This window comes from Equus asinus, chromosome 7, assembly GCF_041296235.1.
Source record: "Equus asinus isolate D_3611 breed Donkey chromosome 7, EquAss-T2T_v2, whole genome shotgun sequence".
Lineage (NCBI taxonomy): Eukaryota > Metazoa > Chordata > Mammalia > Perissodactyla > Equidae > Equus > Equus asinus.
Window position 1 is genome coordinate 24,400,000 of NC_091796.1, and position 27,262 is coordinate 24,427,261.

General features: G+C 39.8%; 1 long non-coding RNA gene across 2 annotated transcripts in view; it reads right to left on the bottom strand.

The window, feature by feature from the left end:
- The window catches only part of LOC123287355 (uncharacterized), a 139,136-nt gene extending 123,630 nt beyond the window's left edge, over positions 1-15,506 (bottom strand). The window contains exon 1 of one of the 2 annotated variants that reach the window (XR_011504396.1): positions 15,369-15,506. This is a non-coding gene — a long non-coding RNA (uncharacterized lncRNA). The remainder of the gene's footprint in view (positions 1-15,368) is intronic. The other variant, XR_011504397.1, reaches the window with a different exon arrangement.
- Between the last annotated feature and the right edge of the window lie 11,756 nt (positions 15,507-27,262).

A 27,262-nucleotide genomic window follows, 5' to 3' on the forward strand; every position in this document is an offset into this window, starting at 1 on the left:
TGGTCATTTTATTTACCATATTAACAATACTGTTTTAATTACTATAGCTTTACAATAAAGCTTAGTATGAAAGGAGAGTCTTCCCATCCCCCCCACCTTATTCTTCGGGACTATCCTGGTGATTCTTGGGCTTAGCTAGTCCATACAACATTCTGACAGATAACATTGGCCTCACGATAGGCTAGCTTTTGTTCGGGTAACAAACAACCCCCCTATCTCAATAGTTTAAACAAATGATAAAGTTGATCTCTTGCTCATGTTACACATCGTTTGTGTCAGCTTTTTCACATGACACCCTCATTCTAGGAATCAGGACAACAGAACAGCTGCATAAAGCTCACTGCTGGGCCACAGCAGAGGGAAAGAGAGCTCCGGAGGGTAGTACACTGTCAATGCAATGCTCTCACAAGAAGTGACACACACAATTCCAAACATAATTCATTGGCCAAGACTGGTCATATGGCCCCACCAAACTCCAAGGAAGCCAGGAAGTGCAATCGACTATGAAAAAGAAAAATACAACCAATGGAACGAGATCATTGTCAATCACACAGTATCTGGAACAAAGGAATTTGATATCCAAGTGACCTACTTCATAATTTTCCTTTAATATACGCAAAGTGACTCCATTCTCTGATTTAGTAGTGCCCACTCTCAAAGAGGTGACTTATATCGTTCTGTTTCCACAGCATTTGCCAGAGGTTTATTTAACCCGTGTCTTAGTTTGAATCTAAAATTCCACAAAATAAATGACCAAGTAGGCCTTGGGCAAAATGATGAAGCGGGAATCTTCAGATTCTGAATTGGACTCTGAACCCACCACCCCGGTTTCTATCTGTACTGCTCTGTATGCTTGTTGGATCAGTGCTTAGAGTTGAGGCCATTGTTACAAAAAGTCTAAAAAAGGCAAATGCAACTTGGTAGTGTTTGAAATAGATATAATTGTAATCTCCCTGCCACAGTTGTTTACAAGTGTGAATTTTTAAAAGTGCCTCTGACTATTTCCACATCTAAATACACCACAAAGTCTCATTGTCCCATAAATGCATATAACTAGCCTAAACTGTAGCATCCATAACTACTAAGCAATAGGCTATGAGCTCCTGACTCCCACTTGTCTCCAAGAAGAAAAAGAGCTAGCCCTAAATTCAGTACATCTGGTGAAAAGATAGCTAAGCATAGACAAAAATATAAACGTGGTGCAGTGAAAAGAAGTAAGGCCTCTTAGTCAGGCTACTTGGGTTTGAGCCTCCATTCTTTCACATTTTAGCTGTGTGAACTGGGGTGATTATAATATATGCAGACTAAGAGCTTGGGTTCTGGAATTAGGTTTGTGGACTCTGTCTCTTGCTGGCTATGAGTTTTTGGGAAATTACTTAACCTCAGCCTCACTTTCCTCAAGTATAAAATGGGGATAATATTAGAACTTACCTCATAGTGTGATTGTAAGTATTACATTATATTTTTAAAGTGCTTAGCTGAGTGCCAGATGCGTAGAAAGTGCCAGGCTAGGTTAACGATTTGTTGTTAGTGCCATCAAGTCTATTCTGACTCCAAGTGACCCCATTTACAGCAGAGTGGAACCCTGCCCAATCTTATTTTTACACCATCCTATCATTTTCTGGTGCTATATCAGACAAATCTGCTGCTATTCATAGGGTTTTCATGGCCAATTTTTTCAGGAGGTGGGTGGCCAGGTCCTTCCTCCTAGTCTGTCTTAGTCTGGAAGCTCCACTGAAACTGTCCATGGTGGGTGACCCTGCTGGTATTTGAAATACAAGTGACATAGCTTTCAGAATCCAGCATCTCGCACCCACCACAGTATGACAACTGACAGACAGGTGGTGTGGTTCCCTGACCAAGAAATGAACCCAGACCATGGGGGTGAGAGCACCAAATCTTAACCACTAGACCACCAGGGCTGGTATAGTAATATCAATATTATTATGCAAATGTACTTATATTTACTACAGGGAAAATATCATTGTGCTTGTCATTATAGATAGCCACAAGTTCACCAATGATAGATACAGATTGCCTTCATCTTCCAAAGACCACATTTTTTTTTTCTACCAGCTCAGCTGGGCAACTTAAACTTTACTAGAAACACGGACCTGGGATCCTAGGAATGAAATCAGTCTCAATTTATAAATATGCACAAACATGTGGATCTGGAAGTACGACACTTATGGGAAACGCTTTAAATACACAGGGATGTAAACTTAGAGAGCAAGCAAGCCCATTGCCTGACCGCTTGCTATACTATTTGTCTCAGGTGCTCCTATGTCAGGTGCCTGCAGGTTGCCCCAAGACCGGGTCGTTCCTCAAGAACACAGCCTGGCTTCCAAGAAACCAGACACCCTGGCAGCCCTCCCGAGTTCAAAGAGAAGCCTTACATGATAAGCCGAGGAAAGAATCTTGTCCAAGTTCCCAACAGACATGCTGCCACATCTCCAATGTATAAACACTCCCACAGTCAACAGAAATTTCCCACTTCCTATCTCAATGGAACTTGGATATCCTGAGATAGAAGCTAAGGGCATCTAGGAATTTTATTTTTTTGTTAGGCATTACAGAACCTCAATACTGGCTCTTTCCTCCCAGTGCTGAGAAATAGTCGAGAGCATTTCATGGTGCTGAAGAGAATGAGATAATAACAAAATTAGTCTCTTCTAGGTCAAGGATCACAGAGATGGGTCTTTTCCATGGCAGGCTCCATGATGAGTATAATACAGGACATTTATGACCCGCAGCCCAGCCCTATCTGTGGCTTTGCCCCAGAACAGTACAAATTGGTAACAGGTTACAACTCTTCATTTCCTTCTCATTCGCCTTCTATGTGCACCTTTGGCCTTATCCCTCACCTAGCTAATGCTCATTTGTTCTGATGACAGATTTCCCTTCCACTCTCAGAGACTAGCCTGGCTCAGCGAGCCACAACTCCCCCACTTCCTGCCCAGATGCCCTTTCATGAATAACCCCATTCATCCCACGCATGGAAGAAATTGGCTGATCCCTAAGCACTGATTAATGCAACCTCCAACGCTAGTTTCTTTCTAACAAAGTAACCTGTTTTCTTCCCAACAGACTAGCCCATGGATTCTGAGGGGTTTGTGTGTGTGGTTTAACACAGCAACAAAAAGCCAAGAGTTTCTCAATTAATTACCTATTTGGTAACTACTTATGCAACTTCTTCCCTTTCTCCCTTTCATTTGGTTGATTGATTGGATTTTTTTTCCCTTTACTGGGAGAAATTCAGGGTATAATCACTTAAGAAGATTTTACCTGATTTCTCTATCAAGAGAAAAGATAAACCATATGGTCTAGATGGGCCTGTGGGTATAGTTAACTCCCAAAGGGATCCCAGCTCCTGAAAATGTGGGAAAGACCCTCCTTCTATTTATGTAAGTGACGATGGGCCACAGTGTTGGTGATGGTCACAAACTCAGGAAGACTACAGACTATGAGCAGAATGCGTCAAATTATTGCGTACTGAAAACTTCCATTACTAGAACAAAGACCTGGCTTAACTCAAGATACTGACCAATTTCCTATCAATTTTAAGGCACTGTGTTAGTTGCTGTTGAGAAACAAACAGCAAAAATGTCCTTGTTGTTATGGGCTCACAATCTACAGTGGACAAGAAAAACATCCACAAAGAAATCCAGTTCAAGGTAGAATGACCTGAACCCCTTAAAAGCACAAAATAAAAAGAGCTGTGAGTTAACAGGGAGGGAAAGAGGCAAAAACCAAATGGGGAGCCCAAGGATGATCTCACGACGGAAGCTGGGCTTGAGCAAGACCTTGGAGGATGAGTAGGAATCAAACAGGCAGAGACCCCAGGAGCTGGTTTATTTACCTTCATGATGTCAATCAGGAGGAGACATGATGCTATACAGCCACTTGTTTATCTGTCTCTTGTCTCCCCACCTCAGTAGACTATGAGATCCTTGAGGACAGAGACTCTGTGTTGTCTTTACTGGTCCAGCACCAAGAGCAGTGACCGCCACATAATAGGCACATGATGAATATGCATCAGACAAATGGATAAATGATTGGAGAGTCAAAGTATTCCAGGTAGAAAAAACAATATACGCAAAGGAAGATTGGGCTAGAAAACGTACATTTATTGGCTATCTATTCTGTTAGGAATTATATAAGTGCTGTCAATGTATTTGCCTAAAGCAGGGGAGGCAAACTTTTTCTGTAAAGGACCAGATGGTAAATATTATAGGCTTTGAGGGCCATTCAGTCTCTGTTACAACTGCTCGACTCTGCCATTGTAACATAAAAACAGCCAGAGACAATATGTGAAGGAATGTGTTGCTGTGTTCCTATGAAACTCTACCCAAAACAGGCAGTGGGCTGAATTTGACCTGTACACTGTAGTTTGCCAATGCCTGGCCTTTATAAATCAAAGGCAAAGAAATTATCACCCTATATATTATTGATCAGTTCAGGTAAATGTGTGAGTAAAAGATACGTTATCAATATTTGCATGGTGACTTAATTACATGACTGCACACATTTTAGACCCCAGCTTATCCTAAGGAACAAAGTTTGTATTCAGTCACATTGGTTTTCCTAGGCCTGAGTAGAAAACTCCACTCTGGTCCCTCTAGAGCATTTTGAACAGTTACCAACCATGATGAGCGAGTTCCTTAAACATGTGGCAGAGACACTAGAGCAGATGTCCCCAGGAGAACTTCCTTTCATGATTCAAATATAAATTTTATTTGAAAATCTGGATGACTCAGCACCCTTCACATCAAGTGCAAATTTATATGAGATAAAATATTAAGCTCTTTCGTGGGGATTTCACATAGAAATCCCAACCATTAGCCTACCATAGTCACACTGAGATAAAGACAGCAGCAAAACAATACTAACCAGGAAAAACCACAACCCAGAATTTAGCTACTTAGGAGGTAGCTGATCCTTGACTTGAACAAGATAGAAGGAAAGTTTATACGGCACAGCTAGGGCTGAAACAATTAGGTAGAGAAATTCAGGATCTCAAGAAGTAGAATCCAAGGAAATCAGCTGAGGCATAAAAGGCCAGGCAAGTCTCAAAGGTGTAGGCAGATCAAGGACAAAATCTAGTAAATTTAGCCAAGAGTGAAAGACTCAGACTTCCAGATATTTCTTGGCTCAGAGAACTCAGAAAGCAGCTGAAAGAGGAGAGGTTGCAAAGCTTATTACTGCCCCAGATGGCCATATACCAGAATAGTTCTCAGGTGAAGGCTTGCTAACCCTTCCAATTCATATAATCGTTGTGTTCACATAGGTTTCTTTGTTTTGTGATCAATACTTGTTGGTAAGAAAGACTTTTAAAAGGCACACCCAGGTTCTTTATCCAACTTCTGGTTAAATACATTGAACATATCAAGTAAAATCAAAGGTACATTTCCTATTACTTGTATCACCTCCCATTTCTACACCTCCTATGAATGAGATTGATGCTAATAAATAAAATAAATATAGTTATTCAACAGACCCATCTCCCATGTGCCTGAGCATACAGATATATTACCTTTCCCAGCCTTCCCATCAGCCCTATGGTTGAGCTCTAGCCAATAGGGAGTGATATACTGCTGCTTCCAATCATGGGCCATCAAAACTTTCCGAACATGGTCTTCCATTTTCTCCTCTTTCTGCTGGCTGAAATGGAAAAGTCCCCCAGGCTGAATTGAGAGCCATGTGTATAACATGGCAAAGATTCAAGATTGAAGGAAACTGGGTTCCTGAATCACTGCGTGGAGGAGAGTCAGCAGTCCAGGGGAACTATCACTGTAGTGTGATGTGAACTTCAAGGCTCTGACATTGGGGGTATATCTACTATAGCAGTTAGCATTCCCTTAACCAATGTGAGGTAGAAGAGCACATTGTGGTACTAGAAAGTTTTTCAAATATTGCCTAACCTCACAGAACCTGTCACTGTAAAAATCAGTGTGAAAAAGGAATAAGAAGAAGTAAATGAAATCAGTTTAACATTTTCCTCAAGTAGGCAAAATTCAATCATATCTCCTATGCACATGGAAAAGAACAAAGTGAACAAAATAGTCCTTGGGAAGTGGCATAGGACTAGAGGATCTAGACTAGTGCTAATGCCTACAGGCCACTGACAAAATGGTGAGAATAAGGGGCTTCCAAAGACGGCCACATAGTGGAAAGCATCTGAGGACCACTAGCAGACACCAAGAATCATTTGCTTTTTCCTTTCCTTTTGCCTTAAAATTTTCTGTAATTTTTTCTTTCTTTTTTTTCTATTATCTGAGATATCATAGTACTTAGTGGTACCTCCTATCCAATCCTTGATTATATCTTTTCTTATTTACTTAATGCATACAACTCCAATTAAATTGCAGTTCCATAGGACAGGGTCCAAGTCTTTAAAATTTTTCCTTGCATCCCTCAGAGGCCCAGAATTGACTCCATCATACTCCTTAACGCCACATCCACAATCATCATTGACCTGTGGCGAGCTCCTTGTTTGGTTTGGTTTGTTGATTTCCCCCTCTATCCTCCATCTACAATCTCAATTTCTCTTCCTCCAGCATAGGCACTCACTAGTCTAATGCATGTATTTCTATTCCGTCTTTCATACTTTTATTTAGATGTGTATTTAGCCTTGAAAAACAGGGAGCATTGTTTCCTGTGCGCATGTTACATACGTAAGTTGTATTTCACTATCAATCTCATTCTGTTCCTTACTTTTCTCATTTGGTCTTTTGTTTTTGAGATCTAACCATGTTGCTACATGTAAATCTAGCTCGTTTCTTCTGACTCATGCATAGTATTCTCTATCACGGTAATTCACTTTGAATCCATCAGCACGTTATAAAAGGAAATATAATGTAAGAACATGATGAGAAAGTTTCAAGTTGGCCACCAATTGTCTGGACTAGTCTGGGATTTTATTAAATTTAACTACTTGGTTAGTGACCTACCATCAGAATTCGCAGTGTGTTCATTTCATTCACAAATGATAATAGTTTTGCAAGTAAAGAGAATTACAGGATGACACCCTATTCCTCCCCCTCCCTGCCTGCTGTCTCTGTCTTAATGACTTCTGTCTTAATCTGATTGTAAATTTGCGAGAAATTAACCACAGTAGCTTCCTGTTTTGTATAGCTTCCAGAAAACTGTGGCATGTTTGGGCAGTTCTTGGGAAGAGAGAAGCTACTCGTGATGTTTTCATTTCTCAATTTAGATATAAAGAACACCATTTTTATCGTCCCTCTACCCTACACCCTTAATCACTCTCCTTCACTCAAAAGATCTGCAGTTACAACGTCCCGAAACGTGAAGCCCTGGTTCAGTGTTTCTTAAGGTCTAGCACACAGTTTCATGGGCATCAGAATGCCTTAGGCATTTGGTGAAAATGAAGATTCCAGACCCCTTCCCAGCTGAATTACAGTCTCGAGAGGGGGCGGTGAGGGGACCCAAGATCTGAGTTTTAGCAACCTCCTTTGGTGATCACTATGTACTTTAAGGCTTGAACCTCTCTGCCATAATCCTTGGTTACCTAACTCTAGAAGTTAACAATATTTAGTGAGCCCAGACAGTAATAGATTTCATGGTTACAGAAGGCTGAAATGGAAGGTGCTTGCCTGGCTTTACCTGCCTGGGCACCTGATCTTGACATTTATAGAGAGACGGGCCCACCTAGTCCAAGTATTTGTAAAAACAATATCCAAAAGGGTATTTCACTCGAAATTTTATAAGGATGGCAGATTAGTTCAAGGTATTCTATACAGAACACCATATTCCATTTTCTAACACACTTATGGGCAAACTGAGTTTTGAACATAGTCTCCTAATTGGAGAAACGGTGACCACCTTTAAAACTAAGAAGCTGAAGCTCATCCAGTCTGCAGTCTCTTCTCCTGGGACACAGACGCTGTCTCTACTGCTAGAATTGGGTATATCCATCTGTGTGCACATTTTTGCCAACATTTGACTTAAGAAAATAGAAGGCTGCCTGTGTCTGAGTCCTTGCTTATAAAAATTGGTAAAGTTCTTTGAAACTCACTGTTACAGGCAGAGATCCTTCCTATTGAAATCAAAGAGGAAGCATTTCTTCTTGCTCAGAAAATGGAAGCCCTGCTACTGTCACTTCTTGTGCAACATGATTAAACACAACCCTAGTGATAATGAGGCTCATATTGATAATGAGGCACACATGAGGAGGAAGGGGTGTACACATCTTCGCCTCCTGCTCCAAGGGCCACCTTCGGCAGGCAATAGGGGAGGGAAGGGGCAGCTTTGTCACTGAGGCCTAGACACAGGATATCCAGGTCCAGGCCTCGTGGAAAGCTCTGGCACCCAGCCACAAAACACGGCCTAGGCATCCAGTTGCCCCTAGCTGCCACAAAACATCTGGGTACCACAAACCTAAAGGCTCACTATTCAGTGAGGTAGTTTTGAAACAGTTTGATGCAGCTGCCTTCATCAAATCAAGCTTTAGAACAGGGCATTATTTTTTGGATGGCAATCACTTCACACAAAAGATTACAGTGATGATTTCTGATTATCAACAATTATTTGAAAATAATTAGAATGATTTGATGAATAATTTGTACCTTTAAATCACTCAATATGTTATAATACATATATGCCATACATGTACATTGACATACACATATTATATTACTTTCTGAATGTTAAATATTTTGAAAATGTTAAATATTAAAAATATTGAATATCACCTTTGAGTGCACATGTATATATGTTTGTGCATACACAAGCGTGTTTGGTGGGGGAGCATGGTGAAGATTAGTACTTAATTTCTTTATGCCCAGTTTTGTGTAAGAGACACCGGACTTCAGATCATAAAACCAAGTCTATATTTTGGTATAGAGAGGTTCTCAACCTGATCCAAAGTAAATAGATCGACTTGGCTTCTAGTCACTTTTTTCAGTCCAAAGATGGAAAGAGTGGCGCCATTTTATTTTAGCTTTAACTCTTAGGAAAGTATCTGTTCATTCATCAGGACCCCCACATAGTCCTTATTCTTCTGGACGTCTTAACAAATGTTTGAAGACACCCAAAGATTTATGTAAGATCTCAATTACCAAGAGAATGTAGATCAAGCGCCTTGACCACTAAGAGCTTCCGCAGTCAGGTTCAAATACAGTTCATCGTCCAACAATCCATCAACATGCACCTTCGCTCTGTCCGAATTAAACTTTTCTACCACCGTCTCCAAGATGTGCTTCATGCCATATGCTTTCTTACCTCTTTTCTTTGCCACCCCATATACCAATTTCCCTGACCAATTCCAAACTAAATTACCTCCCCCAATCCTTTCAGTTTTTCCAAATCCTACCCAGTCTTCAGGGTCCAAAAACTGACCCAGCTGCAAAACATATATGATCTTCCCCCAGGCCCAGCCTCCAGCAGCCTCTGCTCCATCTGACCTCTCATAGCACACACCATACACTCATTTCACGTTTAGCATACACTATCGGGATGCCTCAAACCTGTCCTGTGTTTTTATTTGCCTCTTCCATTCCTCTTAACCTTTCAGATGCATTATGCCCTCCATGCCTACACAGATTGGAAGCTCCTGAGGAGAGCGCTGTGCTTCTTCATTTTTGGAGTCAACAGCAACCCTGGGTTCAGGGCCCTGCACAGAGAAGCAGCTCCTCAAATTCTCCTGGTGGATTTTTCTTGAGAGGCTTCCTGCTGCTTCAGGCGCTCTCTGTCAGCAGGCTTTTAGGCTTCCATGAGTTGCCAGTCTTTACCATTCATCCTCTCATACAGTGCTCAGCCTTCTCTCACGGTAAATGTCTTTCTTCTCATTCATGACTTTTTTCAGTAGACAAGTTGTGAACTACATTCCTTAAAAATATTTAAAGGGCTGGCCTGGCAGCATAGTGGTTTTAAGTTCATGCACTCCACCTCAGCAGCTCTGAGCTCACAGGTTTGGATCCTGGGCACAGACCTACACACAGCTCATCAAGCCATGCTGTGGTGGTGTCCCACATACAAAATAGAGGAAGATTGGCACGGATATTAACTTAGCTGCAATCTTCCTCAAACGAAAAGAGGAAGATTGACAATGGATGTTAGCTCAGGGCCAATCCTCCTCACAAAACATAAATAAACAAATTTAAAATAGCCTTGTTTAGATGAGGAAAATAGTTAATCTTGATTAAAATATATTTGGAAAATGATTATCTGGGGTCAAAGATTCTGGATTGTGAACTCTGCTAGATATATTGAGCATTTTGAAGATAAAAGGCCCTCCCCAAAGTGATAACTTTTAATTCATGATTCTTTTTTAGACTGGTTCTCATAGGCAAGATTCAATCTGTAGCAAACGCACCTTAACTTTAAAAGGAGCAGTTTAGCAAATCACCCCCAAGGATGCTCAGATTCACTGGTGTAGTTCAGGAATTCATGACGGCTTTAATTGGCTTCAGGACATACACAGCTTTATTGGGAAATGGAGTTTCTCATTCAGATTTCTTTTAATGCAAAGAGACTCAGAACAGAATGATTGGGAATCAGTGGTTCTCCGTCTGACCCAGTGAGGATTGGTACAAGGGAAGGGAAGTTTTGCTTCATTAAAATCTAGGTCCCTGGTGTGATTTTTGCAGAACATTATATCTCTCCCAACTGTGATGGTAAGAAACTAGCACAAGTCAAACAGTTTTTCCATTCAATTCCATTTCATCACCTCTGTAGTGAACATCTAATGTTATCCCTGCCTCATGGGGCTCTTGGGTTAATCCCAGAAGAGGTAAATATCATCAACAGCATCTGGGGAATAAGTTAATGCTTCAGTGCCTGAGCTCTGCAGTTTTTGAAATCATAGTAGTTTGGAACACACTTTTCCTTGAATTACTCTATGTGTTTCTTTGAAAGTTTATGTCTCAGGAGAACTCTCCCAATGCCAATGTAAACTCTGTTCTGAGCCCCAAATTAAATCACATCCTGGTGCAATTCAGATGTCATAAAAGTAGATAAAACTAAAGCTGAATGTATAAAGGACACCAGTTCTCCTTGAAGAGAATTACAGTTTGATATATTTTGTTTTTAACTCTGAGACTCAGTTCTTATCATCTCTAAGATGTGCAGCCTAGAGATTTTCAAGAATTGAAAAAAAATAAACCTCCAAAAAAAGAGAAAATACATTTTTAAATCTTAACCATTGACTTGAGAGCCCGTGGCTGCAACGCTATCTCATCTGTTGTCTATTGCTGCATATCAAACCATTCCAAAATTTAGTGGCTTAAAAACAACAACCACTTTATTTGCTCGTGATTCTGGGTCAACAATTTGAGCTGAGCTTAGCAGGATGGTTCTTCTGTTGGTCTCACCTAGGGTCACACCATACCTGAAGGTATCTGGAGCCTCAATTGTAGCCGTTTGGTCTAATATGGCCTCACTGACATGTCTGGTGGTTGGTGTGGCTGTCGCCTGGGCCATGCACTCTAGCCAGCTAGCCTGGGCTTCTTCACAGGGCAGCTGATTACGAGGGGGTGAGAACAGAAGCCTATGCCTAGGCTTAGAACTCCCACGGTATCCCTTCTGCTGCATTCTATTGGTCAAAGCAGCCACAAGGCCAGTCCAAAACCAACAGTAGGAAAATAGAGCCCACTCTCCATGGGAGACAGTGGATCTGTGGGCAAAGGATCTGTGGCCCTTTTAAATCAATCACACCATCTAATTTCCAAAACACAGAGAAGAAGGGGACTGAATATTCTGACCTCAGCAGAGTTTTCTCTTTTCTTCTTAATTTGTTCATAGGAAAGGAACATTTATTTCGTGACACTATCAGGACCACCAGTTCTAAAAAGACTCAAGGTTAAGGTATGCTCAACATGGAATCAGAACACAAATAATGAAAATTGATTATTCATGAAGTAAAAAGTCCAATAGCTATAAAAAATATATATGCGTATGTTATGCTATATGATTCATGGTATGAATATGAACCTTAATGAGTGTCATGATTAAATCACCATGGTTCTTGACAATCAGAATAAATTTCGCAAAACGTTCATGTCCAAGCCTCACCTCAGATGTACAGAATAAGGATTCCCTGGATTGGTATTTCTTCTTTTATTTACTAATTTATTTATTATTTTTTTAGGAAGATTAGTCCTGAGCTAACATCAGTGCCCATCTTCCTCTACTTTATATGTGGGAGACCTGCCACAGCATGGTTCAACAATCAGTACCTAGATCCATGCCCAGGATCTGAACCAGCAAACCCCAGGCCATCAAGTGGAGTGCGCAAACTTAAGCACTACGATACTGGGTGGCCCCCTTTTATTTTTTTAACTTTTTATAATAAAAATTTACAAAGATACACAAAAGTAGAATAATACCATGAACTCCCTTGTATCATCACCCACCTCCAACAATTAACAATATTTTGCCAATCTTATTTCATCTTTCAGTCCTCCACACCTTTTTTTATAGTATGCTGAAGCAAGTTTCAGACAATATGGTATTTTACTTGATTTCTGTATTTATTATAGACTTCCCAGGTGATTGATACATAGGTGGCAGTGACAGAAACAGTTATTGGTCACCAAAGCTTCTGTGGGCTCTTTTACAAATTCCAGTCTTCTTTTTACTTGGGTCAGGGCCACATAACTTGTTCTGGCCCATAGCCACCAGCAGAAATAACTGGTGTCCTTCCAGGTTGAGGCATTAACAGCCAGCATCACAGTGGATCCAGGATGAAGCATATGAGTCAGGTTTAGCCAATCAGAACACCACATCCTCCTGGTCACATGACCTCGTCAAAGCCAATGAGATGTAAGAACACTTTTGCCACAACTGTCAGAAGTGGGCATGCTCAGTTTTCTGCTGGAGCTACCAGGGTCTAACATGCAGACTTAAGAATTAAAACTAACAGAGGAGAGCCAAGAAGTGGAGAGAGTAAAATTCATTCTTAATGACATCATGTCAGCCGCTGAATTTATCTGTTCATGAAAACAGAAGCATTCCTGGACATTTCTATTATGGTAACTAACAAATTCCAGTTTTGTTTAAGCCAAATTGTGGGGTTTCTGTCCCTTGCATCTGGGAAAGCCTTAATTGGCGATGAGTCATATGTTACTATATAGACAGGTCTTAGACTCTCTCGCTTTCAGGAAGGAAGCTTTGGAGGTTTTGAATGCGTTAGATGGACATAGACAGTCCCTACTGCTGTCTGATACAGTGGCTGATACCATTAGACACTGCTCAAGTGATCTGCAGGGAATAAGGTTGACATTGATCACTCACCACATACTAGCCATGGAAGATGCCAGAAAAGACATGGAGAGGCAGAGGGCATACCCAGCTACATTCAAAAGCTGGGAGAAAGCTATAAAAAACCCTTAATGTCTGAATCCGGTATAGCTAATATAGGATGAAGAGACAGCCTGGAGTGAGAGAGGACCAGGGTCACCAGAGGGCCACAGACTCAGAAGGGCAGGTGGAGATTTTTGGGTGCAAACTCTCCTCTCCTAACATTATTCTACACTGCCTGGGCAGGGAGCTCCAATAGGGACCTCTGGCCAGAAAGAGCTAAGCTGAGTCCTTCCTCCATAGTCAGGGACAGAATTGTGTCTCAGGAACCTACAATCCAGGATCTTGGCAAAACAAGCTGGCTGCCTCAAGCATAACCCCCCTCAATAGCACTGCCTCAATGGAGGTTGTGCGTGGTGAGTAGGGCAACAGCAGTGCCAGCTGCCAGAGGCAGAGTAGCTCAAAATCCCAAACTAATCTCACACAAGGGATTAAGAGAGGCCCTCATATATGAGACCTTCAAATGCAAGGCACAGCCTACCTAACCCCCAGCCTTGGGGAGAAAAATACAAGCTCGGATCACAGCTTTTACTAGCACACTTAAACTGCATGTGAAGCAGAGGCAGCCAAGAGTCTCAAGGTCATATGGATAAGTTCCCAGTGAAATATCATGAGCCTGAGCACTACATAAGAAAGATAACGAATAAAATGCCCTATGCAGGGTAATTAGAATTAAACAGATTGAGAAGAAAATTAAAACCCAGCCACCATAATATTCCCAGAGAGATAAGAACGGATATTGAAAACTCAGAGCAAGAATAGATGATTGTACTAGGATGAATAATGGCCCCCCCAAAGAAAACCACATTCCAATCCCCAGAACCCTGTGAATATGTTATGGTACATGGCAAAGGGACTTTGCAGATATGATTAAGCCTACAGATCTTGAGATGGGGAGAGTATCCTGGATTATCCAGATGGGTCCAATCTAACCACATGCACCCTTAAAATCAGCTGAAGTCAGTGAGAGAGAGAGATGAGTCAGGACAAGGACTCAACCAACATTGCTAGCTTTAATGACACAAGGAGTCATGAGCCAAGGCATGTGAGCAGCCACTAGAACCTGCGAACTATACCCAGCTGACAGCCATCAAGGAAACAGAGACCTCAGTCCTACAATTACACGAAATTGAATTCTGTCAAGAGCTTGTATGAGGCTGGGGGTAGATTCTCCCCCACAGCCTCCCGTGAGGAACCCAGTCCTGCCCACACCTTGATTCTAACCCGGCAAGCCCTGACTCAGACTTCTGACCTACACGATGTGAGATAATAAATTTACGTCACTAAGATTGTGGTAATTTGCTATGGCAGTAATAGAATCCTAATACAGTGGCCATGAACATTTATTTGTCAAAATGAACAACTCAATGTACATAATGAAACACAGATTGGAAAAAGCCAAGTGGTACTTGCGAGCTTGGAGACAAAAAAGAAAACAAAAACAAAATCAGAAGAAATAAAGAGAGAGAAAATATGCAAACAATGTTAAGAGATAGCTCAGAAGTAGAAATGGCAATAGCAACTTAATAAAAATTACAAAAGGACAGGAAAAAGAGGCTGCAGAGGGGAAATATTTAAAGACATAATAACCAAGATATTCCCTAGTAATTAAAAATAATTATAGTACAGATCGAAAGGGATCATGGAATGCCTACCAAGGATAGATAATAATATTTTTTAATAAATATAAATAAACAACCCCACACCCAGGTATATCAGAATTTAGGAACATCAAAAACAGAAAAAAACTAAAAGTTTACAAAGGGAAAAAGCAAACTAAACAATAAGATAAATATACATCTTCTCAAAAGAATACTTCTAGTGGAAAATAAAGAATAATTTTCATATTTCCATTTACCTATGGAGGATGAAATAAAGATATTTTTGGTCACAGTAGGATTTTAAAACATTCCAGTAAGAATAAAAATTAATCTGAAAGGAAGCAATGGGATATATAAATAAATATGTTAAAAGAAAGGAAGTGTCTAAATAAACAGCTACAAAATGTATATTGATAACGACCTGGAAATAAAATCCCAGATAATACTTACAAGAGATCTGGAGCAGGAGAAGGGACCAAAAGAGCCAAAAGTTCAGTAAGGTTCTTATTCTGTCGGAGGTGAAGACATTGTTAGTGATAAGCCTAAGACATTGATAGGAGAAAATGAGCGTGTGACTGGCTCTTAGTGAGTAAAAATAACTAGCAGCAAATGTAAAAATAGCATATATGTTTCTCACCAGTAGAAAAAAGAAAAAACTAACAAAACATTTTGTTCTTTCAAATAGATGACAGCAAAATAGAAAAGTAAATAAGCATAGAAAAAGAAAAGTAAGTCAGCATAGAAAATAGAAAACACATACTCATGCTCATCAATGTCATAAATAAGTCTTAATACATTGGTAACTATAATAAATAGAATAAATTAAACTCAACAAATAAAATAAGGAGATCATCTGATGTGATCTTTAAAAAGGATGCAGTGCTGTTGTCTATGGAAGACAAAGTAGGGCGAGGGAGCACAGAGAAGTTGAAAATGCTAAGATTTTTTTAAAAGATATACAAGACAAATATGAAACAAACAAACAAAAACCCTTGTGCCTTGGGTGGCACAATTTGAAGTAAAAATTCTAAAATAACTCAAAGTAAATTTTCAAATCGTAAAAGATAAAATATTATGAGATGGTATGGCAATCATAAACAGATGTCTGTCAGTAATATAATTTCATAACATATCATGCAACAATGGATAGAATTACAGAATAAAGTAGTTCAGTTTATATACATTATATTTGAAGATTTTAACACATTCATATCCAAAAATGATAGATCAGGCAGACAAAAAACAAACATAGATATTTGAGCAATCACCTCACAAAAAAAGTGTATGATCCTTCTAGAGCAACTATGAAATATTTTTTTAAAACTGTATATTAACTGACAAAGGAAATATCAATGAATTCCAAATGATCATCATAAGACAGACTACATTCTCAGATATTTTTCAAGAAAAATTAGAGGTAACTAATAAAAATATAGCTAGATTAGTCCACATATATGGAAATTAAAATAATTATTTTTAGATATGCCATTAGATAAAAGAGATATTGTAAAGGCGTTATAAAATACTTAGAAATTAATAACAATTAAGGCAATGTTTAATAAAGAGTAATGAAGTAAATCTAAGACAAGATTGGAAATAATAAAAACAGAGAGAGAAAAAGCATTGAAAGAAGACCAAAAAATAATGACACGGATTTAAAAAGGGATTTTTTTTCTGTGAAAAGTCTATTAACACAGACAAAACTCTAGAAGGACCAGTAAAAGATGCAAATGAACAAATTATAGGAAAAATTGGGATACAACTACAGACAAAGAAGTAATAAAGATCATAAAAGCATATATGGATAACTACATGCCCATCCTTTTGCAAACCTAGATGCGAAGGTTGAATTACTAGACAAATGTAAAATATGCAGATTGGTACAAAAGGAATAGAATATTTGAAAAAGACAATAATAATTAAAAAATAGAATGAGAAATAAAGTTATTCCTCCTTGCCCCCAGTATAACAATCAGAAAACAAAGGCAAAATGAGACAACAAATATATAAACAGCCAAGCCTAGAGGGTTTTACAGGTATTTAGCATATTTTCAAGGAATATGTGTGTTACATGTTATAGATATTTTATACAATTTACATGGACAACAGAAAAAGACAAGGAATTGTCCCAATTTTCCAATGAGAATCGTATTATGTTGGTACATAAACCAGTAGGACAGCACAAGAGATTTCTGCTTACTGCCAAGATGAAGTGAAAGGGACCAGATTTACCCTCCACTGGAAACAATTAAAACGAAAAAAGGATGAAATATACGAGACAACAGTTCTCGCATATTGGGCACCAGGCAACCAAGGACTGCCATCTCTGAGAGGGGAAACAAACAACGTGAGTCCCAGATTAACCCCTATCACTGCCTGGAGAGTTGCCAGACTGCTGTGTGGGGAGGAAGAACCCTGATGGTGTCCAGGGATCTCCTTGAGTGGAGGAGATAGAGCTGAGCGACCAAGGTGAGGAGAGTTCATAGGGCAAAGTACCTGATCAGACAGAGCTGCACAGATGGAAAGCTCAAGAGATTAGCAGAGGTCCCTGTCTTCTTCAGTTGGCTACAGCTTGGTGTGTGTATGTGAGGAAATTACCTAATGCTAGGGAAAGAACCATCCAAAGAAGCAGAGGGGACAGTTCTTGAAGCTCAGACAAGGCCAGAAATAGTATGTATTCCCACCAGCCAGACTGGAAACTTTTGTAATTCATGGGGCATTGAAGTAGAGTACACAGCACGCAGAATGGGACTGTTTCAGTAGTGGGCTAAAATTAACCCTAGACTGAAGGCTTTTCTAGTCCTGCCTGACAAAAGTTCAAAGAAGCCCCAAAAGGAACAAACAGTTTCCAAGTACCCGAACTGGATCCTAGAACAAAGTTCAATATATTTATAAGAATACAGCACCCAATAAGGCAAAACTCTGAATATATAGCCTCAAATAAAAACTTGCCAGGCATGCAAAGAAACAGGTAAATATGGGCCATAATATGGAATATCTATCAATGGAAACTGATTCATAAGTGAGACAGAATTATAGAATTAGTAAACAAAAATATTAAAACATGCAACTATATTCTGTACGCTCAAGAATGTAGAAGAAAGATTGAGCATGCTATGTAGGGACTTGGAAGATAGATAGATACATATATTATTGCAGTAACATTGGATTATAACATTGTGTAACTTTCAGATGTATATCATAATATATTTCGAATTCTGTGTAGATTATGTCATGTTCATCATCCAAAGACTAATTACAACCCATCACCACACATGTGTGCCTAATCACCTCTTTTGCCCTCCTCCCTCCCCTCTTCCCCTCTGGTAACCATCAATCCAATCTCTGTTGCTACGTGTTTATTTGTTGTTGTTTTTATCTTCTACCTATGAATGAGATCATACAATATTTGACTTTCTCCCTCTGACTTATTTCACTTAGGACAATACACTCAGAGTCCATACATGTTGTCACAAATGGCTGGATTTCATCATTTCTTAGGGCTGAGTAGTATTCCATTGTGTATATACCACATCTTCTTTATCCATTCGTCCCTGGTTAGGCACCTAGGTCACTTCCAAGTCTTGGCTATTGTGAACAACGCTGCGGTGAACGCAGGAGTGCATGTATCTTTATGCCTTCATGTTTTCATGTACTTTGGATAAATACCCGGTAGTGGAATAGATAGATCATATGGTAGATCTATTCTTAATTTTCTGAGGAAACTCCATACTGTTTTCCATAGTGGCTGCACCAGTTTGCACTCCCACTGGCAGTGTATGAGGGTTTTCTTCTCTCCACATCCTCTCCAATACTCGTTGTTTCCTGTCTTGTTAATTATAGCCATTCTGATGAGAGAGAGGTGATAGCTCGTTGTAGTTTTGATTTTCATTTGCCTGATAGTTAATGATGTTGAACATCTTTTCATGTGCCTATTGGCCATCTGTATATTTTCTTTGGAGAAATCTCTGTTCAGATCTTTTGCCCATTTTTTAATTGGGTTGTTGGTCTTCTTGTTGAGATGGAAGATATACTTTTTTAAAAAAAGACCAACTTAAATTTTAGAGATGAAAAATACAATGGCTGATGAAAAATAGGATGAGGTTAATAGCATTTTAGACAATAAAGAAGAAAAGATTGGTGACCTTGAAGATACAGCAATAGAAACTGTCCAAAATGAACCATAGAGGGAAAAGAGATTGAAAAGCAAAGGACCAGAGAGTCAGTGAGCACCCTGATACACATATAATTGAATTCCTTAAAGTAGAAGAAAATGTTTGAGGAAATTTTTCAAAATTTAATAAAGAAAATAAACTCATATCTAAGAAGCTAAAGAAACAAAATAAATATAATAATATGCCTATAATTTATATTTATATATATATATATATATATGATGTTTGACAATAATAGCACAATGGTCAGGAGGGGAAATGAAAATATGCTGTAATACAGTTGGTATGCCACATGTGAAGTATTATAATATTACTTGAAGGCAGACTGTGCTACGTTAAACATGTAAGCCATAAACCCTAAAGTATACCGCTAAAAAACCAAAAAAGAGGTATAGCCAATAAGACATCAGAGGAGGCAAAGTGGAACCATAAATTATACTCAGTCCAAATAAAGACAAGAAGGAAAGTAAACACAAATAACAAATAGGAAAAACAGATAGTAAATAGCAAAATGGTAGCATTAAGCCCAATCACATCAATAATAACATTCAGTGTAAATGATCTAAACACTCGAATGAAAAGACAGATTGTCATATTGGATAAAAAATTGACTCATGTCACGTGGTTAAAAACTTGTTTGCAATTACCTGAACTTCGACCTTAATGCTAACATACACAAGACACAAAGCAATTTTGCATGCTTGTCAGGAATGCAACTGCCATGTAAATCAAAGGAAGATTGTACTTTGATATTATTTCAGAGCTTTAATAGGTGCAAATATCTGATTACTTTATTTCTCTCTTGAGATAGCAAATGACCAGTCATTTACTGACCAGTCATATTGAAAACACATCCTTTTATGATTAATTACTTCCTTTTTACTCCTTTACTATTGTCACACTTAGGATATTATATAGATTTTTTTTTAAGATTACATGCATTGGTGGCTTATGTTATATATGAATCTTATTTCAGGACAACAAAGAACACTGAAGTTCAACCATATCAAGGAGACATTCAAAATATTTACCACTTAAAGGTGTTCCTTCTATTAGAACTGGAAATCACTGGCATAGACTAACTTCTATAAATCACAGTTGAGGCACCTGAGGCCTGGAGGGCAAAAATGACTTGTCTGAAGTCACCCAACGAAGTTCATACTCTCAGTGATCATTATACTGGATTTTCCAGGACAATCTTTAATTTAAATATTATGTCTCATTTTCCCTACAAATCATTGAAATATCTTTACTATAACTCCTAAATTAACTATTAAAACCCAAAGAACGACTGAAAATCAGAACACGTGGTAACCAGTTCTTTAAAAACTCCATAGATAACGTCTCAGGCAGTAGTTAAAACCAACAAAACTAAACACAGTAGGAGGACACATACTCTCCTCTGCGACCTTAAAAAATTGTGGTGGGTGGAGACAGTGGCGAAAGGGTTCCGTCAATTGAAAAAAGATTTTACTAATATACTATTTCCTATTTAAGAAAAGGAACTTGTTTCGAAACTGCAAAGTTTCACAAAAATATTCTAGTCAGTGAAGATAGAGAATAATAAAAAATGGAATGATTCTCAATCAGAAGTATGTCCTGCTAGAGTGAATATATCCAAAAATCAGTACAGGGTAACAATGAGATTTTTAGCTTTAAAAGGTTTTTTAGAAGTTACAGAAACACTAATATAAATTCTCTTCAGTAGTACAATTGCTGAGTGCCCAACTGCCAGCAGCAGCACCCAACTCTGTGCCCCCAATATGGTAACCATGTTCCAGGTGGCCAAGACTGCCACCTTGTGGCTGTTTGGGTACATTGAACCTTTGCTATCAAGAAGGGGAATTCTCCCCGGCATAAACACTTACTCTGGACTTATATATGCTTTGCTGCTCACTATGCTTCTGCCAACATCACCATCTTTAAACTTACTGAATGCCTATTCACCGTCAATATATCCCACAACATTGCTTCTGGCCATGGAACTAATTTATGGTAGACTTAAGATTTACTGGTCTTATATAACTCATCTCCAGAAACAACTGAACTTACGAAACAGTAGATTAGCCTGTTGAAGATACAGTTAGACCAACATCTTGGAGACAATTCCTTGCAAGGATGAGGTGCATATGCTACAGGATGAGGTGATATGGAATATGACCAGCAATCAATACATGGTGGTCTTTTTCTCATAGTAGGAAGATCAGGTTTAGAAGCCAAAAGGTGAACGTGGGAGTAGCATCTCTCTTTACTCCTACAGCTCTGATCTGCACTTCTTTAGAAGGGATAACCCCCAGAGGGAAAATGTTGCCTCCATGGGAGATGGCAAATGGTTCCACTGAAGTGGAAGCTGGTGCTTTTCCAGTAGGAACTTTTTGCTTTCTCTCTTATTTTGGGTTGTAGGTACCTACTTTGGGAGGTAACTTTGGCTTTGAAAAGTCCAGGCAGGGACCAGAGGAATGTAAACAGACAAGCCCTTGCTGGTCTGATGGTGGAGAAACCCCATGGAGCTTCTCGAGCTCCTCTCCGTCTCTCTCCTTTCCAGGAGTTTGCCTGGCTAACTCTTGCTGCTCTGTTCTGAGCTCACTCAGATGTTTTCTCCTCAAGGAAATCTTCTATGACCATCCCCAATGCCCAGACTGCCTTTCCTTTAGATGCGTCTTCTTTCTTCCACAGTCACTCTGCATTCTGCCTCGGCATTAACCACATTTAAATTATGCGCAGTATTTGTGGCTGTGTCCCCAGTGAGCAACTTGAGGACAGGAAACCTGTCTTAGTCAACGTGGCACATAATAGGGAGTATTTGTACAAGTGAACGAGGAGCGAAGGAGTTTGGACTTTTTTTCCTTACTGTCTGTAGTGAGTTTGCTCCCCCATCCCCAACAATGATTATTTTTTCTCCATACCTCTCACAATTCTGACTGATTTACCCAGCTCTTCTCATTCACAGACTCTCATTTCTCACTCCATAAGGAAACCGGAAGTCCACTAGAAGGAAATGCATGCCTCTGCTCACCACCTAGTCCCCTTGTCCGTCTGAGTCTCCCTGCATCTTCTCCTTGCTTCCTCCCATTACAATCGCTCCAGCCTCAAAAAGCCCACTCCAGCCCCATGTAATCTAGATCCCTGACCTTCCCACCTTGTTGGGAACCGTTTATATCAGTTTTGCGTCACTCCTTCAAGTATTTTCATCCTGCTTTCTAGCAGCATCCAGACAGACTCTATTTTCTCCAATTCTAAAATAAAAACAAAGATGCCAAAATTAAAACTAAAAAGCTTTCTTGACCCAGAGATAGCTCGACTTCTCTACTTCCCTGGACAGCCCAGCTCCTCAAAAGAATTGTCCACATATCCCATCTCCCATTCCTCATTTTCCCTTTATGCCTCAATTTACTCCAGCCTAGCACCTACCTCCTGCACGCTATGAAATCTGCTGCTATCAGGCTACTGCCAAAACCTCACTAACCCTCTCAGAAGCTGTGTTCTCCTTTTTGGAAAACTGTCTTCTCGTGGCTTCTGTGACTCCACTCCCCACTTTCCCAGCTTCCCTTCTGCTGTTCTGGCTATTCCTTCCCAGGCTGCTTTGCTGTCTCTTCTCCTCTATCAACGTTACTGGAGTTAATCAAAGCTGGGACCCGGGCCCTCTTCACTCCTCACTCATCATTTCCTCCCTTGGCAATCTCAAATGCTCCACAGTCCTGTATGTGCCAAAGACTCTCAGATACGTCTCTCCAGCCAAGATCTCTCCTCTGGGCTTCAGATAGGAATATCCAACTGCCTACCTGCTATCTGCTGTGAGATGCTACATCTCACGAGCATCTCAAACAATGTGTTCAAAACTGAACTCTCCATCCTCCCAGCCCCAAGCCCTCAATGGGCTCCTCCTCCAGCTGTTCTCGTCTCAGTAAATGGCCCTTTCATCTATGCAGTGGCTCCTGCCAGAAAACTGGGAGTCATCCTTGGCCCTTCCTTTCCCCCAGTGCTTATATCCAACCAATGACGAAATCCTGTAGGTTCCACTTCCAATGTAAACCTCGAGGCCATCCATCCGCACCGCCACCACCCTGGTCAGCTCTGCCCTGGATTACTAAACACTCTCCTATATGGTCTCCCTTCTCCACATAGTCTCCAGAATGTTTTTTTGTTAATAAACATTGCATCTTAACATTTCCCCACTTAAAACACTTTAATGGCTTTCTATTTTGCTTGAGATAAAATTAAAAACCTTTAACAAGACCCACAAGATGTTATATGATCTAGCCCCTGCCTAATTCACCAGACAAAACACCTGTCATCCACACCCTGCTCACAATGCCACAGGCACAATGGCCATTTTTCCTTACCTGGAAATTACTACGCCCATTCCTATTCCTGCCACTTGGTTTTCACATGCTAATCCTATATCCCTCCGCTCTTCCCCTGGCTAGTATCTGCTCACCCTTCAGGATCAGTCCGAAATGCTCCCTCACCAAAGAAGACTTCCCTCCTTTCTCAAGTTAAATATGACCTTAATTTTTTCTGGATATAAGTTCCATAATTTACGGTTGTTTATTTGTTCATGAGATTACTTGCTAATGGCTGGAAGCTCCATGAGAGCAGGAATGACATTTATGTTGTTCAGAGCTGTGTCCTAGTGCCCAACCAGTTCCTAGACTGTAATAGGCATTTACAACATACTTGTTGAAGGAATGGCTGAAGGAATTGTAGACAGTGGAAAGCCACTAGATGTTTTTGTACAAGAGGGTGACCACATGAAGACATCACTTAAGAAGCTAAATCTTGTTAGGGAGCAAAGAATAAATTGGAAAGGGAGGAGACTGGAAATTAGTGATCTGGTTAATCTGAGTTTGGGATAATTGCAAAGAGAATAGAGAAGAAAATTTGGATGCTATATTTAAGGAAAAAAATTAATTGAATAGGTTGCCTGAAAAGAGGAATATTTAAAGAAGAATACCATCAATTGACTAGTACCTAAGAAACCATTATGTGTGCTTCCTTTGTGTCACTATGCTGGCTGCTAGCAGTACAGAGATAAGGATACTCTGGTCTACAGCAAAATATTATTCAGCCATAAAAACAAATGAAGTACTGGTAAATGCTACATAGAAGAATCAGATGCAAAAACCCACAAATTTTATGTCTCTATTTACTTGAAATGTTCAGAATAGGAAAATCCCTAGAGACAGAAAGACGATTAGTGGTTGTCATTGGCTGACACAGGGGTAATAGAGAGAAACTGCTAATGGGTACGGGGTTTCTTTTTGGGGTGATGAAAATATTCTGAAATTAACTAATGATGATGGTGCACAACTCTATGAATACACTAAATACCACTGAAATCTACATGCTAGAGGAGTGAATTGTACGGTATATAAATTGTATCTCAATAAAGATTCTTTAAAAAAAAAAAGCACACTGCCCTTGCCTTGCTCTCAAAAGTTGCAGTAAAGATATTACACAGGTGCCAAGCAAATATGGTAAGTGCTTGGAGACAAGCAACCACTAAACCTCTCCAAGATGCTCTAACCCAGGGCTTAATCAGGATCATCTGGATTGCTGACGCCAGGAGGGAGTTCTGGCTAGATTTGATTGGCACTCTAGGCCTGATCCAGAGGTAAACCTTTATTGTGGAGAGAAACAAAAAAAATGCAAGATAGTGAGACATTTTCTTTCCACTCTCTCTGTTCTTCCCCTGGTCACTCTACAAATCTGGGAAAAGCCTTCCCTTAAATAGATAGATGTCCCCCTGCACATGCACATTCCAGTGAAACATCAGCTCATGAAAAAGACCCACAGCCCAGTGAAATGCCTCCAACCTCTATTTTCACCCTGAAGTGAAGACTGACATATATATCAGGGGAGGTCTGGAGACCACACAACTGCCGATACCAAACAGCCAGTAACTAAAGAGTCGTCACCTCATATCAGTCTCTGATTGCATGATATAAAATTACATAAGATCTTTTCCCTTCATTATAAAAGTGTCAGTCATTCTAGTCTTTTTCCATGCAAGAATTTTATTTTAATATTATCATAATTTGTATAATTTAAAATTCTGTATTTCTACATAAAATTATAGCATGAATACTTAACATGTTATTACCCACTTTCTTAAGCAATTGTGCAAGTTTATGATGTTCCATCAAAAAGATATTTAACAGTTATCTTAACTAATCCCTCATGGTAACACATTTAAGTGGCTCCCAATCTTCTGCTATTATGAAAATGCAGCAATAAACACATTTGTACATAAAGCCGTTTCCATATTTAGCTTTATTTCACTAAGATAGATTCCCCAAAGTGAAATTTCTACTCAAATTTCTTTCATTTTTTTTAGTCCCCTGGCAGAGGCACATGGTTTTGCTTACGTTGGGTTATGTTGAGTCCTTTGATCAGATCTTACAACTGCCTGCTCCTCCAAGTGCAAATGCAAAAATTAAAACAGAAGGAGGAATACCCACATTTTCATGATGCATTTGATACAATTAATTGATATAAAGGGAAAGCATCCCTTTGACACTTTTATTGGACCTCCTATGTGCCAAGCACAGATTTAAGTGTTTTAAAAGTATTAATTCATTTAATCCTTTCAACAGCTCTAAGAAGTAGTCACTATCGTTATCCTTTGTTTACCAATGAGGACACCAGGCCAAGGCTGCACAGGCAGTAAGTGGTGAAGCCATGATTGTGGACCCTGGTGGTCTGGCTTCAGGATCCAGGTTCCTGACCACTATTCTGTACCCAAATTTAGGGTCAAAAGCTCTGGGTTCAGGTTAGGTCAGTAAACCGCTCCAACTAGTTTTGTCATCTCTCTTCTTTAAACATAAGCACATACGATTTTATGTAACCGCCTATGTGTTATCATGTCATCCATTTTTAATGCAGTCTTTTTTTCCTCCTTTTCAGTTTAGTTTCATTCTTCTTCTCTTCCACTCCTTCCACCCCATAGGCACTCACCCCATCCCCATATTCCATGTTAACAACCTAGTACTTATCCTTTTATGGTTTTCTCCATGCTCACATAACCATATGCATGCACCTACACCACACACAGACTCATTTTGTATAGATTGTGTTCTTTTTTTTTTTGGTGAAGAAGATTGGTGCTGAGCTAACTTCTCTTGCCAATCTTCCTCTTTTTGCTTGAGGAAGATTGCCGCTGAGCTAACATCTGTGCCAATCTTCCTCTATTTTTCATATGTGGGACACTGCCACAGTGTGGCTTGATGAACAATGTGTGAGTCTGCACCTGGGATCCAAACTTGTGAACCCCGGGCTACCAAAGCCAGGCACACGAACTTAACCACTATGCCACCAGGACAGCCCCAAAGATTGTCATTTTTACACAGAAAGATCATATTTGTTTCAGTCAGGACCCGAAAGGAAAACAGAAACCACTCTAATAATTCAAACAGAGAGAGCAAATTTGATGAAGGATACTGGTTACACTGGAGAACTGAGAAGCCAAACAAGGAATGGTGCACCCCAAAGGTTTGCAAGAGCAGTGAACTCTACCAGCTCTAGGCTGTAGGTGCAAAGGAAGGAGATAACGTTATCCCATCCCAGCAGCTGTGGTCACTTGGTGGAAGCTGCCGCCATGGCGCAGCTGTCCAGCAGGGCCAGAGCTGCAGAGGAGAGAGGTTGCTGCCAAGGTGGAGATCCTGGCTCTTCTCTTGCTTTGCCCCCGCAGTAATCCACCAGGACTCCTAGTGGCTGAACTCACTGGAAGCCAACTGATACAGGAGCCTGGAAACACAATCTTCAGGGGTCTGTCACTCTGCAGTCCAGAGGGGATCGGGCACAAAGGATGAATGGATCAAGGAGCAAACATTCAAGAATCAGCATAGTATTATGCATGCTTTCCCATATCTGCTTTTCTTAATCAACGTTATCTTGGGGAAATCCTTTCAAATCAACAGGTGTGCTTAATTATTTATGGAACTATTCCACTACTAATGTTCATGTTCTCACACTCTTAAATGCGAATGATATTACCTTTCTTACAATTATTGTGAGCATCGTGTGAGTGAATTGATATGAAGCTACTTTATAAACTAGAAACATGAGTAGTAGAAACTAAGCTTTATTAGAATTAGTATGTCACTATAAGGTGGTATTTAGGCCAACTGCTAAAAACCTAATGAAAACACAGCCAGGCTGAGAGTTACA